Genomic DNA, 13,698 nt, shown 5'->3' with positions numbered 1-13,698 from the left:
TGACCAACAAAAAAACGAGTGAAAAATGAGTGGGAGGCAGATAATGGTGCAGAGGGGGTGGAGTGCGAGGTGAGGCCAGAGCAATGAGGTCAGCATCACCAAGACAAACGCAGGGAGGTGTGAGCCAGAGAAAAAAAAGCTACGCAAACACAGCAAGCGGGGAGAAGAGACGAGTCAGCTCCAAAAGGAGGGGGGAATGACAGACGTGGCCGCGGGAAAGGAAAGTAGCGTTTGGGAGAGACAAGCCCTGAGAGGCTGCACGTTGAACCCACTGCCCCGTCTCAACCCCCCCCCCCCTCGTGTGCTTTGCCATGGTTACCAGACAGGGCTCCCAATGCAGCCAGTTAATGTGTTTTTCAGCAGCGGGAGCGAGCTGGGTACTAATGTGTCTCAGTCTGGCTCCCGCACAATCAATGTCAGCTACACCGGGAAGCACAGACACACCGGGGCTCCGTGTCATTGAGGGCGTCTGGTCCACAAAAAGACCTGATGGCTGGTCCAGGCGTCGCTACTGTGCTAAATATGCAAGGAGGACAAACAAGTCTGTGTCCAAAAAGAGCATTTATTGTTTATTTATTGTGTGACATTACAACAGATTATTCAATGGCTGCATGAAAGTGGACTATATTTAACATCGGGGTCGCGACCTTCGGCTGTCTTATTATTTTTGTGTTGGAAGCACCAAAGGCAGCCAAGAGCGACTGCCCCCTTTGGGACATCCACGTGGCGTTTCCTTCAAGGCTTAAAGTGCAGTTAGGCGAGGGGGCGTGGCCTGCGGATGCACCTGCATGTGTCTTTGTTCCCAAGGACCTCACCTGTGACCTTCCATGTCATCACAGGTTAAGGGTCTCAGGGACAATGAATCACGCGGAACACGCCGTGTCCTCACACGCCATCGGGAAAAAGCCACCACGAGTCCCAGTGCTCCCAGGAAAAGATGCCGCTGCTCATTCCTGGTGCATTCCTGGTGCATTCCTGGTGCGCCGCAGTCTGCGTCGTCCGTACCTGCGGCGCCTGGACTGGATGGCGTCTCTGCAACAGGAAAAAACAACAACGAGTGAGATGAGATGAAATAGTTTCATTGTGCTCCCCTGCTGGTCGACGGTCCAAGCCGGCCTGGCACAGAGCAAGGCGTAGCGGCGTCATGTATGGACGCACGTCTGACATATGGTAAGACCATACGGCCGGCCGCGCCACGTTGAGCGCTAAGTCGCGATGGCGGAGATGGCGGGCGCACACGCTCGGCTCAAGCATGAAATATCTCACACAGCTGTGGCTCCGAGCCGCCGCAGACGAGGCTGTCCGCTTGGATTTCCTGCAGGCCTTGTGATCTCCCAGGATTACGCAATCACTCCCCCATGACAGGAGATGCTCAGCCTTGAAGGGGTTTTTGAAACATGATTTACTCCCCAGACAAAATAAATGTCACACAAGCCTGACGCCGCCAGAAGCCACATGGCGGACGTGAGGCACGGCTGCACGGCTGCACGTCAGAGGTGCGTGCGTGGCCAGGTGCGAGGAATAAACGTGCCGCCCTCCGCTTCCTCTTTGTCAACATTTTCCTCCCGCCTCGCTCGCTGGAATGTCTACAAAAGCCCGCACGGGTATGGCAGAGAAGAAGACGACGAACTGGTTGGCCATCCGTCACGCTGCCCGTCGGGTGTCGTTTCCCGACTGGCCGTTGCTCTTGCGTGTGTTCCTTTACGTAGACACATCTCTGCCGCCGCAAGACACACACACACACACACACACACACACCCGTAGCGTAGCGCCAGCTATTGATCCCTTTCCCCCTGGGGTAAAAAAAAGATGAATCCAGCAGTTGGGGACGCTTCAATCAAGCCTACACATTTCTACATAGATTCCACCCGTCTAGTCGCCTCTTATTGTCTCCCCTCTTGCTCTGCTTTGTGGCCGTTTGCCTCTGCCAAGTCACACTGATCGCTAATTCTCCCTGCCGAGTCCGAGCGGGCAAGGTAGACTACACACACACACACACACACACACACACACACACACTTGCTTTGATTCCATTATCTGGTACCAACACCATGTTCCCCCCTCCTCCATCTGTGACCACCTCCTTTCATAAATCTGTGTCACTTACATGCAACACACACACACACACACATGCACGCACACACAGACACACACACACACACACACACACACACACACACACAGATACTTATGCAAGCATGCAGCATCACCAGCTCTTTCTTCTTCTCTTGCTTCTCTGTCCCCGCCTCCCTCTGCTCCGTCTCATTTTCATCCTTCCCCCTCTCTCTCTCTTGCTCTCTCTCTCTCTCTCTCCCCATCACACCACTCTCTCTCTCTCTCTCTCTCTCTCTCTCTCTCTCTCTCTCTCTCTCTCCGAGTCCTAACCCCTTCCCATTTTTTGCAGGCGTGACGTCCTGTCTCGCCCGTCTTGCAGTGTTGCCTTGACACAAAGGCAAGGCGTGAGTCTTTCTCATCATGACCGCCAGCCTGTGAGGAGGCTCAGGATGGGTGGGGTGGGGGCGGGGGGGGGCGGGGGGTCGGATAAGAAGGGAGGAATGACCGCAACATCCCTGCTAACTTCCCCTAAAGTGTTAAGTGCACGTGACAAGAGGGGGTGACAGCAAATCTTGGCCTCTAAGAAGGCGGGTGATGAATATTTGTGCTTTGCACCCCCCCCCCCCCCCCCAACACACACACACACACAGAGCAGCGCCCTGCAGATTGCTGATACGTGCTTTTCCCTCCTGCTGGAGCGCTGCAACGCAATGCGGATACCGGGCGTCTGAGCCACTCGCCAGACACACTGGGGGGACAAAGCAGGGAGGGGCGGCGGCAAGCAAGTTCACCGTGAGCTCAACAACCCGTGAGGACATAGAAGACGGGAATCGCACTCGCTGTGAGCAGTGAGCAGCACCCACACAAGGCATTGAACACCAGACATTGTCCCGCGCTCTTGTGCTGAAAGACGGGAATTCCGTAGCAGCTGCTGGCACTCACGTCCTCATGCGCCCCACTATCTGGTGGCGGGACGGGACCGAAATACGCTGCTTCCCTGGCCTCCGCTCACCCAGACACTTTGTCATCAACTATTACTATGAACCACGTACGATCTACGGTCCCTTCTGCTGGACACCATAAAGCGTCTGAGGTTCCCTCAGGAACCAAAGGTGGTGCTGGTTGGCGCTGAAGAAGAATGCAGGCTGTGTGAAGACTTGGCGACACCGCAGGGAAAGCTAGAAGGTTGTACAGTTATCTCCAGGCTGTTTATGATGCGAAACCATACAACCAACTACCTCACGCTGCAGAGCACCTCCTGTCTCTCCTTCTTTGGACGTCCTCTCGCCGCATCCGCCCGCTCGCCACAAGTCACGCTTTAGCCAACGGAAGAATCCAGAAAGACAAGGGGCCAGACGGAAAGGAAAGCAAACATGGGTCCCTCTTGTGGGGGCACGCAGGACCCCACCCCCCCTCGCCTCCTACCTGAAGGCAAGGCAAGACCCCCCCCCCCGCCCTCCATTGGAACATGACGAGCACTTAACCTGCCGTGGCTCACTGTAGGCGTCTGCCTGACCTACTTCGCCAATCTTCCACGTCCTCAAAAGGTTGGATTTGGCACTGGCGCCTCTGCGCCTCCGTGCCTCAGCGCTCCATTGTCATTCCAAACTTCCAACACCCCCCCACCCCCACAGACCAGATGCCTCATCGTGTCCTTTGCTTCATTTACTGGATGCACACTGCATTAGCTTGACTTCTTATTACGCTTGTAATGGCTAAGCATGTTGACGGAAACACTGGCCTGAGCAATGGCTTCAGGAAGGTTAGCTTCCTTTTACACTTGTGAGAAGGAATGCTGCTCTGAGGACTTCAGTAAGACTACGGTGCCATACGGCCGGGCGAGGCCTGGAAGGGATGAAACCAGAAGATGATTGGCGTCTGTGAGTGATGGGCAGAAGCGACACTGTCCTGGTCATAAATGGCCGCCCACATCCAGGCGGGGCCGTGGTGAGCAGTCAGTGGCAGTGCTTTGACATTGATTGCAGCGTGGAGTCAACGGGGGCCTCCCATTAAGGGCGGCAACGTCTCCCAAGGCTTCTCTATTCATTCCGGCGGGATCCAAACAAGACGGGAGCCAATGTGGGAGCCAATGTGGGAGCCAATGTGGGAGCCAATGTGGGAGCCAATGTGGGAGCCAATGTGGGAGCCAATGTGGGAGCCAATGTAGGAGCCAATGTGGGAGCCAATGTGGGAGCCAATGTGGGAGCCAATGTGGGAGCCATTGTGGGAGCCATTGTGGGAGCCATTGTGGGAGCCATTGTGGGAGCCATTGAGGGAACGTGATGAAATGGAAGTAGGTGTTGTAGGAAGTGTAGCAGCTGCGTATGCTTGACAGAGACGGGCTGCTTCACCTCAGCTCTACTCTCCGCCCCGCCCCCGCCACGCTGTCAGCCCCCCCCCTTGCCTGGCCCTCCTCTCACCTCCCCACCTCCCCCGGGTAGCTCTCCTTTGCCCAATCTTTGTACAACTTTTCTCTTTTGTGCCCACAATCCATCCGCCGCCGCCCCCTCTAAACCTCGCCCCGTGTCTCATTGACAGTCCGAGCACGGCGGAATGCGGCACGGTGGTGCCGGTGGCAGCCAGCTCTTTGCCAGCCAGGCCAGGCGGAGGGGGGGGGGTCCCGCCTTGGGCCCTCTGAGATGGAGCTGTAGCCACACTTCAATTTCTATATTTCCAGCCCTTCCGGTGCTCGTCCAAAACAGCAGAGGAAGAAGAAGAAGAAGAAGGGAAAGTCACTTTGGCGTGGCTGATGCTAAGACCAAAGAGACAGCTGATATTAACACTCCTTTGTGTACAATCACTTCCATACTTCTTTTTCTTTCTCCGCTAACATTAGCATGAATGACACGGTTTTAGCCTCGCCTTTAGTTTAGTCTACAGCCTAAATCACCTCCGTGCTTCCTTTTCAGGAAGAGGTAGCGTGAGCTTGGCTCGCCGGCCGCCATGTTTGTGCACCTCCTCAGCGAGATGGGAAAAATAAATGTGGGATTGTGTGGCGCTCCTGGTATGTTATTTACGAAGGCAGGAAGCATTGCCATGGGAACCAACAGCAGGCCAACTCCATGACTTGGCACCCGGCCCGCCGGTTGCTAGGGCACGGTTGTCAAGCGCTACTGGCTGGGTGTGCGCATGCCCCGCGTGTGTGAAAATGCACCACGCCGTATATTTGTGACGCACGCTTAGAAAGGAGCCGTGTTCCTCCACACGGACGCCGGCTTTGGCACGGGCTCAATGGGGCACGCCCCCACAAGAAGAGGCGGCTGACAAATGATGACAGGCACCTTTTGTGGGGTAGTAAATAGGAATCTATCCTTTCTGCGCTTGCCCATGGGAAAGCAAGCGGGCGGCTGCAGCCACGTCTGCCGTGGAACCGAGGATTCATACAACAGATTCCGTCCGTTGAAGCGCTCTGATCTGATGGCCTCACCAAGGGAAGAAGGTCATTCTGCCAAAGCAAATGGCCTCACGGGCGGAGTGGGCGGAGTGGCGCTGTGGGGATTTTCCCATGGCTGGTCTCACTGAGGGATCTTCTCTTCTGAGTGGCCGCTGCATTCCTGAAATCAGCGGAGCATCACGCACGCGATTAGCATAGCGCAGGACGGAGACAGCAGCATCAACAAAGACAGGAGGCACGGGGTCTTAGACGCCATCTTGGCCTCGCCTGTCCTCGTCCAGTCATTCTAAAAGTCAAGTGATGATATGAGTAGCGTTGACCCCCCCCATCAGCACGTGTACGTACACCCGCTTTCAACCCAAAGGAGGGCAGGACCAACAGTCTGTTGTCATGGCAGCCAGCAGGAAGTGGTTGATTAACCTGACGTAGGCTACAGAGTGTCAAGACGCCAAGGCGGTCTGATGACCTTGCGTGCGGCGCTAGGAGAATCAATAAGGACGGCGCTCACGCGTGCCATCAGACAACGCTGGAATGATGAAGGAACGGCCCCGAGGAGCAGACACGTTCACGGACCGCTGGCGTCTGTTTCCATCTCATTCTGGGGGGGTGGGAGTTGTGCTCAGCCACGCCGGTAGCGGCGTGTCCTTGGGTTTGTCCACTGCGGCAGAGGGCGGGGTGCAGGATCAATAGCAAACAAATGGATCCAGATGGATGTGAAGCCGAGGGAGAGAGCGCCACGTGTTGGCCGTTTGCTTCTTCCTTCCATTTGTGGCGTGACGATGATCAACACGGAGACATCTGCTCCTGTCCAAAGTCGATCGCGGAGCAGGAAGGTGGTTTCACCCCAAGCGTGTCGGGAGGTTGACCTCCCGTTTGGGAGAAAAGCGTTGGAGAAGCGTTCGTGGCTAACTAATGCTATGGTGGCTAACTAATGCTATGGTGGCTAACTAATGCTATGGTGGCTAACTAATGCTATGGTGGCTAACTAATGCTATGGTGGCTAACTAATGCTATGGTGGCTAACTAATGCTATGGTGGCTAACTAATGCCATCGCAGCCGAGCGCTGGACCTTAGCAGCCACCGATTGATCATGTCCACTCAGCGAGGCTATCAGAGCCGCCATTGTCAACGGCAGCGCTCAGCCTAGCTGGGCTTAGCTCGCCGTGCCTCGGACGAGAGATCAAAGCGTGGCGAGCCATCTGGGAGTCGGAAGTGAAAGAGACTTTGAAGTGATGGCGGCGCTGAGTACTTGTAAACCTGCACTCGCTTCTGATTGTCTGCTCAAGGTTCTTCTGCCTTTTGGTTGCTAAATGCCTGGGTTAGCTTGGAGTGCGGCGTACGTGATACGTGGGAGAAATTACGCACGGAGTGTAATTGGCGGCGGCCTTGAAATAGACGCTTTGGACCTTTCAAGTGTGACGAAGCCTTCCAATGGCGTACTTCCTTTACATAAGTGCTTGATTCCATTGACCGAACACTAGGTGGCAAATGTCCGAGAACGCCAGAGGCCTTGATGGCGCCACAGCGATCCTTCGCTGGAGCCGCCCATCAATCTCACCTCGGCATGGAGAACGGGGTCTGGTCCCGGGCGGCCAGCTCAGCTCAGCGGTCCCTCCACTAGCTCACGCTATCCTTCCACCTTTGGCGATTTCACACCACTAGCTAAGCGGAGAGGACGGTGGCCATGGATACCAAAGGAGGCAGCGAGGGGGAGGCAGCGAGGGGGAGGCAGCGAGGGGGAGGCGGCGAGGGGGAGGCGGTGGGTGCGGCGAGGAGAAAAGGCTGCAGTGATGCTTCATCTGATGACTTGACTTTACAGGAAAATAAACTCCACAGGAAGGAAAGATTCCATTTCAGGTGCGTGTGAGAGAAAACCTCAGGCACTCAAACCCCCCCACCCCCCCCGACCCCGCCGCTCCATCTGCCTCTCTGTCCCCATGAGCTGCATGGCCAGGCCTTTAACGTGCTTTGGCGTGTGCGTCCTACGGGCAGACAGGCCACGGGGACGTCTGAGGCAGGCGGCGTTGACATCGCGGCACCACGGCACGCCGCGACTCGTGTCTCACCTTGTGGCGCCGCCTCGTCCCGTCATGCACTGGATGGCAGGGAGCACAAGCACACGTACGGTCGCTGTCGTCCACGGAGACCGGGGCTGTCACCACGCGACACAGGAGGCGGGGCCTACCGGGACAGGACCTTTAAGAAGATCAGAACATGCAATGTACTCTCCACACTCTGTATGCTAGTGGCCCCGCCTCCACCCACCCAGACAAAGAGACTGCAGGACTGCAAAAGGGCTCACCCCGTTCATGCCGATGTTCTATGGATCCATGTGGAAATGTGCACGTGGCTGCATACTCAGGCTGCTTGGTCTTCGTTTATGGATCCTTTTATCCATCATTTTCCCAGGGCCGGCGCCTGTGAGACACACAAATCTTGTCACGTGTGACTGGCCTGATCAATAAAAATATCTTTCTAGCTTAGATGGAGCACAGAGCTAATGTTGTCAATCTGCCAGCTTGTAGCTAGCTACACGCATGTGGGAAATGACCATGGAGGAAGCCAGCAGCATGACGCGGGCAAGCAGAGGGTCTTCCGGCTCCAGGTGCCTTAAAGCGTGCAGGGGTTTGCTGCTTCCTGTCCGTCAGTGTGAAAGCAACCCGGCGAGGTGGCGGGGGTGTGGCTGGCAGCGTGTCTGTACACATATCCAGATATCCAGATAGCATACAGTGGCTGGCTACATGAATGATGGATGAGCAGCACGAGCCGCCGCCATACAGTATGCATGCTAACACGCCGCATGAATGACAAATAGGCCATGTGTATTTCTTTGCGCTCTCTCGCTGGATGCTAACCTGATGCAGCACCAAAAAAAGGCAGCCAAGTCGTCGGACTGAGGTGCGGCAGGAAAAAGCCCAAAGAGGATATAAAAGTATGCGGTGGCACGTAAACGCCAGAATGAGCGTGAAGAAGCGAGGGCAAAGTAGGCCAAGCCAAGATGGCTGGCGTGACTGAGAGACAGACAGCTTAGCTAAGCGGCAGACAAAGAGCGAGCGCCAGGAACAAAAGACGGTGGAAGGAAGGAGAGAGGGACGGCAAAAGGAGCCACCGGGGAGTGGACCGGGGAGTCGGCGAGACGCGGGTGCTGTGCTAAAATAGGTGTCAGACTCCCCGTCAGCGGCGACCTAGTCGCGCGGGGCTGAGGAATTCCCCCTGGACGCATTCCTCTCCGATGTTAACCCATGCCGAGCCACCGCTGCAGGGAACATCATCTGCGGCGTTTTCAGGTGGGTTCATGTGTGCCAGTGGGCGTGGCTTTGGTAGTGGTCAGCACGCAAAAAGGTGATGCCGCTGAATCCAAAATAACGCAACTACCCAGTTGTCCCTGCAGACATGAGGCGCACCCGATGATAGCGCCTCTTATAGGGCTGCTGTCGCCGAGCAGCTTGGATTCTAACGTGAAAGGAAAAGTCTTTTCTCCATCGTCCGTAATCCCTATGGAAGACACCATCACGTCTTTCTCTTTTCTCGGCCTTGTAAAGTTATAATCAGAGGGGAAAAGAGGCAGCTAGCGATGCACCAGATGGGACACACCTACTCCTCCTCCATGTCCATCACGTCATCTGCATATGAAGCACATTGTTATTATTATTATTATCATCAACATTGTTATGCCCGACTACTATGTTGGTGGCGTAGCGACACCTGGCTGCTAGCAGGCTAGCCATTAGCATGCTAGCCACTAGCTTGAGCATACAGCGGCTCCCAACGCCTCAGGCGGCTAACCAAAGGTAAGGCTACATATTGGAGCTTCCTTCTATGGTCTATGGTCTATGGTCTATGTTGTATGTTGTATGTTGTATGTTGTATGTTGTATGTTGTATGTTGTATGTTGTATGTTGTATGTTGTATGTGAAACCCATGCATGTTATCGTCAATGTAGCTGTTACTACACGTATGTAAAACCTCTGTCGGTGTCTCTTTTATGAGGGTGCACGCTTCCTTGAACCAGTAAGGATGTTTGTGTCAGGTGCTGTCGCCATGGATGGACTCTAGGTTGTGAATGTGCCGCAAGCGCCCCCGCCCCAGTGCCCCCAGACACTCCCAAGTACGCACATGACGCTGATATCAGGGCAAGAAATGCAGAAAGCAGACCTCTGCTTCCATTTCCAAACATTATGGTGAAAATGAAACGGACGACCCGCGGCTTATTCCCAACACACTTCCTGTTCCTGGCCGAGCAAATCCAAGTCAAAGTACACAGCTGAAGCATGTGTGAATGAGCGGCCTGTGTGCGTGGAGACAATGTGTGTGGTTTGTGTGGGATCCTGCAAAAACACATTGTGAAAATATGAGCACAAGAAGGGCTCTATTGTGTCGCCGGCAGAATGGAACGCTTCTTCCTCCGCGGCTGCCGCTTGACCGGGGGCATGCGGGGTGACATCAGCACAAAGATAAAATGTAATGTGAGGCATCGCCAGAGCCGCCTGCAATGCGAGACCACAGGCTGCTCTTTATAGACGCTCGCGTCCCGACGGTGGCGGTGTGACCAACCGATGACCCTCGGGCTGACATGGCTGCCGCTAGTTCAGCTTTTTGGTCTCAGGCGGGCCGCCGGTGGGGACACGTAGGACACGTGTGCGCTCACATATCTCAAGCGTAATCACCACAGGATGACTCAGGGAGGAGTAATTTCATTATTGCTATGCTACATTGACGTTCCCTACAGCCGCAACCTCGGCCACCAACCCAACTTAGCATTAGCTTCTCCTAGCAGCAAACGCTGACGGGAGGAAGGGCCGCTTGCCTGTTGGGCTTTAGCTTCACCGTTTGTGCGCTGCTAACACAGAAGGCTGCAGGTCAAAGACCACGAGTGTGATGATAACCATAGAAAGAGAAAAGGTGATGAGAGGCTACGAGATCACTGCATGGACAAAAATGGCTGCCGCTAGCTACTGACCTAACTAGCTAGCCTCTCCAATTGACTTATTCTCAACACAAGAAAAGACAAAGAAGCTGCAGAAGCTACGACTTACCACTTCCACACGAAATAAGAGGAGAAGCTTGTTTTCATTCATCTCAGCCCTGGCGTGTCCACCTCAGCCATGGCGTGTGGGCGGGGCTCTGCTAGCTCAGTAGGGTGCCTGGTGACCACAACACTTATATTATATTTTGGCTCTAATCATAGGCCGCGGTCGACCACCAAATTGCCATCAATTATTGATAATTACTTTTGGAAAAAAGTGATCAGTGGGGGAGCGATAATTGAGGCGTGTCACAGCCAGGGACGAGTGAATACTGGTATGAGCTGATACATCCATCTTAGCTGAAGGTGACCTTACCTGAGGACAACGTGGGCGTCAGGGTCTGTGTGGAAGAGCCAATCTGGAAAAGAAATAAGAAGCAGAGAGTGAGTGTTAGCAGCGGGTGAAATGCTAGGAGAAGAAGGTAGGCAGTCCGTGGAGCTTCATGGTGAAGGCCACGGGATGCTCCTGTAGCATCCATGGCACCACGAATAAAAGGAACTAGCAGCGGTCATAGTGTAGAGTGAATGAAGGTCCTGCTGGACCGCCCCACACCAGACTGAGCAGTATCCGTGGACACCAAAGGGAGACGCCAACGATGGCTTAGTGGGCGTGTCGTCTGGTGGCGCCGCCAACATTGGACAAAACGGCACAAACAGCAAAAAGGCCTGAGGTGTTGGGGGAAAGTCGGGAAAGTGTAGCGCCGAGGCCGGGGGAGCATAAAACGTCTTCAGGCGTCGGGCGGCTGGGGCCTCTTCCCCTTTAAGGCCCAGGTGACCCTGCCGCTGAGTTCATTCCATAAGCAGACCCATATAGCTTCTCCTCCAGAGCCCCTGGATCACGAGCCCGCTGCGCCGCCGCCGCCGCCTCGGTTATGTAAGATTACATAACAGCAGGTCTGTCTGGGTAATATTTCATAACCTGGGGGGGCCACGGCGGCCAAATCCCCTCAGGAATGATGGAGAGGTGCTGGAGGTTGCTTTGGGAGTTAAAAAAAGACGACGCGGGGACGGGACGGTTATCTCGCTGAACCTTCAAGCCGCAATTTCCCAGGGAAGCCGCCGGTCTTCTAGTGGCGGTCACAGAGGGGTCAAGGTCAGGACGCCGCTGAACAAAAGCCATCCGCCTCGCCGGGCTGATCACGGCATCCGCACATGTCAGATCGCCGCGTACTCGTCCAATCAAAATCACCCGCACCGACGGCGCCAGCACACACGGCAGGAGCGAAGGAGGCCAGCCTGCCAGCCAGCCAGCCAGCCAGCCAGCCAGCCAGCAAGCCCACTCTGGATGCTCCCCCCTGCCAACTGTTAGTGGCTAGAATGGATCCACATCATGAATGAGGTCCAGCACGCCCATGGCGATCTGCACACGAGGGGACAATGGCGGGCGGGCTCCGTCTTTGCATGCCACATTCATTCCCATTCCAGCATGACAAGTTCCCTCCAAAAGGAGCAGGCAGCCTTACCTGACGGATGGAGCCTTTGGTCCTTTGGTGCAGAGAAACCAGGAGAAACCAGGAGAAACCAGGAGAAACCAGGAGAAACCAGGAGAAACCAGGAGAAACCAGGAGAAACTGGCATCCTTCCTCCTGCCAGTCCACATTTCAAGCGTGACGCGTGGGGCCGACCTCCAGACCACGGACGCCCATGGATGGACGCAAATGCAGACCCCCTCCCACCTCCCCCATCCCCAAAAAGTGGGTGCTTCCCGTTCAAAGCCTCGGTGGAAGCGTGAGCGAATCCCAATTCCAGGAGGAAGAAGACGACACAGATGCACGGGATGGATGGCGGGGGCGAGGGGCGGGGGGGGCTACATATGTAGACAAAAAGAGCAGTGTAGATAACGCCTCACCGATGCACGAGGTGGTCTCCACAGATGACCACGGGGCTTTTTCTCCCTTTTCCCGCGATTTTCCAGATTCCTGCCCGGTCGTCCCCTGCTGGTCAACCCCCACCCGCCCCCCACACACCCTCCTGGCTTTCTCCCCTCCCTCCCATTTTTCCTCGCTAGTGCCGGCGGTCTTTTCCCCTACCTCTCTCTGCGAGACCACGCTCTGCGCCCCCCCCCCCCCCATCCACAGAAAGCACCCCAGCCAAGGAGTCCATCCTGCAAGACCTCAAGGTGCCGGAGGGAAACACAAGGCAAGGCAGCCCAGCCTGACGGCTCGGGCTTCGGGAAGGCGGCTAGTAGGAAGAGGAAGAGCGTGAAGGGGACGGACCCAGAAGGAGTCCTCAGTGTGTGCTGGGAGGTGGGAGGCGGGAGGTGGGAGGGGAGAGAAACAAGAGCTGGGAGAAGAAGAGAAATATCCAGCAGGGAGGGATAGAGGAGGGATAGAGGAGGAGTGTGTCGGCGGAGGGAGGAGGAAGAAGAAGGGGGATATATCATTCTTTACCTCCTTTAGCGTACTTTGCCCTTCTTATTCCATCCTTTCGGGAAGGAAAGGAAGGAAAGGAAGGGAGGAAGGTAGAAAGGAGCTTTTTGTTCCCGATTCCTTTAGCCTGCGTCTATTCGTTTTCTTCACGTGCACTTGAACTGGAAGTCTTGTCTGATCCCCTCCACCCCTCCGCCCCTTCTCTCTCTCTCTCTCTCTCTCTCTCTCACTGCGCATCTGTGTGTGGCTGCCTCGCTCGCCCTCTGGAAATAGTGCCAGCAGGCAGGAGAGAGGGAAAGGAGAGGGCGAGGGGGACAAAAAAGGGAAGCGAGACCTGGACCGGGGGGAGGGGAACAAGCTTAGACGGACGGACAGAGAGCGTAGTGTCGAGAGCGTACGTTAGTAAACACGCTGACTTGACAGGTTAGCATGCCATTGACGTGTTAGCATGCATTGGGGTGTTAGCATGCCACTGCCGTGTTATGATGCCATTGGCGTGTTAGCATGCATTGCCATATTAGCATGCCATTGACATGTTAGCATGCATTGACGTGTTAGCATGCCACTGCCGTGTTAGCATGCATTGCCATATTAGCATGCCATTGACATGCTAGCATGCCACTGGCGTGTTAGCATGCCATTGGCGTGTTAGCAAGACAACTAATTCATCGTAACCAAGACTTAATATCGATACTTCCAATAGCAGCTCTTCATGCGCTGGTCAAACCAAAACTTTGCTACTTGTTTATCCGTCCAATCACTGAGCGATGGTAAACGGAGCCATTTGTGAATTGTCAATAAAGTTTTCATTCCTAAAGCATAACCACAGCATGGCTCAAAGACATAACAAATC

The 13,698-nt window shown here is 55.1% G+C and overlaps 1 long non-coding RNA gene across 1 annotated transcript; it reads right to left on the bottom strand.

The window, feature by feature from the left end:
• Nucleotides 1-549: 549 nt before the first annotated feature.
• On the bottom strand, nucleotides 550-12,468 carry LOC144899504 (uncharacterized). Its single transcript, XR_013627642.1, has 6 exons — nucleotides 11,940-12,468; nucleotides 10,793-10,835; nucleotides 10,487-10,594; nucleotides 7,753-7,868; nucleotides 7,517-7,646; nucleotides 550-1,032 (listed from the first exon to the last, which is right to left on the bottom strand). It is a non-coding gene; the product is annotated as an uncharacterized LOC144899504 (long non-coding RNA).
• Between the last annotated feature and the right edge of the window lie 1,230 nt (nucleotides 12,469-13,698).

Source organism: Doryrhamphus excisus, linkage group LG7 (genome assembly GCF_037039965.1).
Source record: "Doryrhamphus excisus strain RoL-2023G ecotype Guam linkage group LG7, RoL_Dexc_Guam_v1.1, whole genome shotgun sequence".
NCBI classification, from domain to species: Eukaryota; Metazoa; Chordata; class Actinopteri; order Syngnathiformes; family Syngnathidae; genus Doryrhamphus; species Doryrhamphus excisus.
This window is presented reverse-complemented; position numbering and strand designations above follow the sequence as displayed.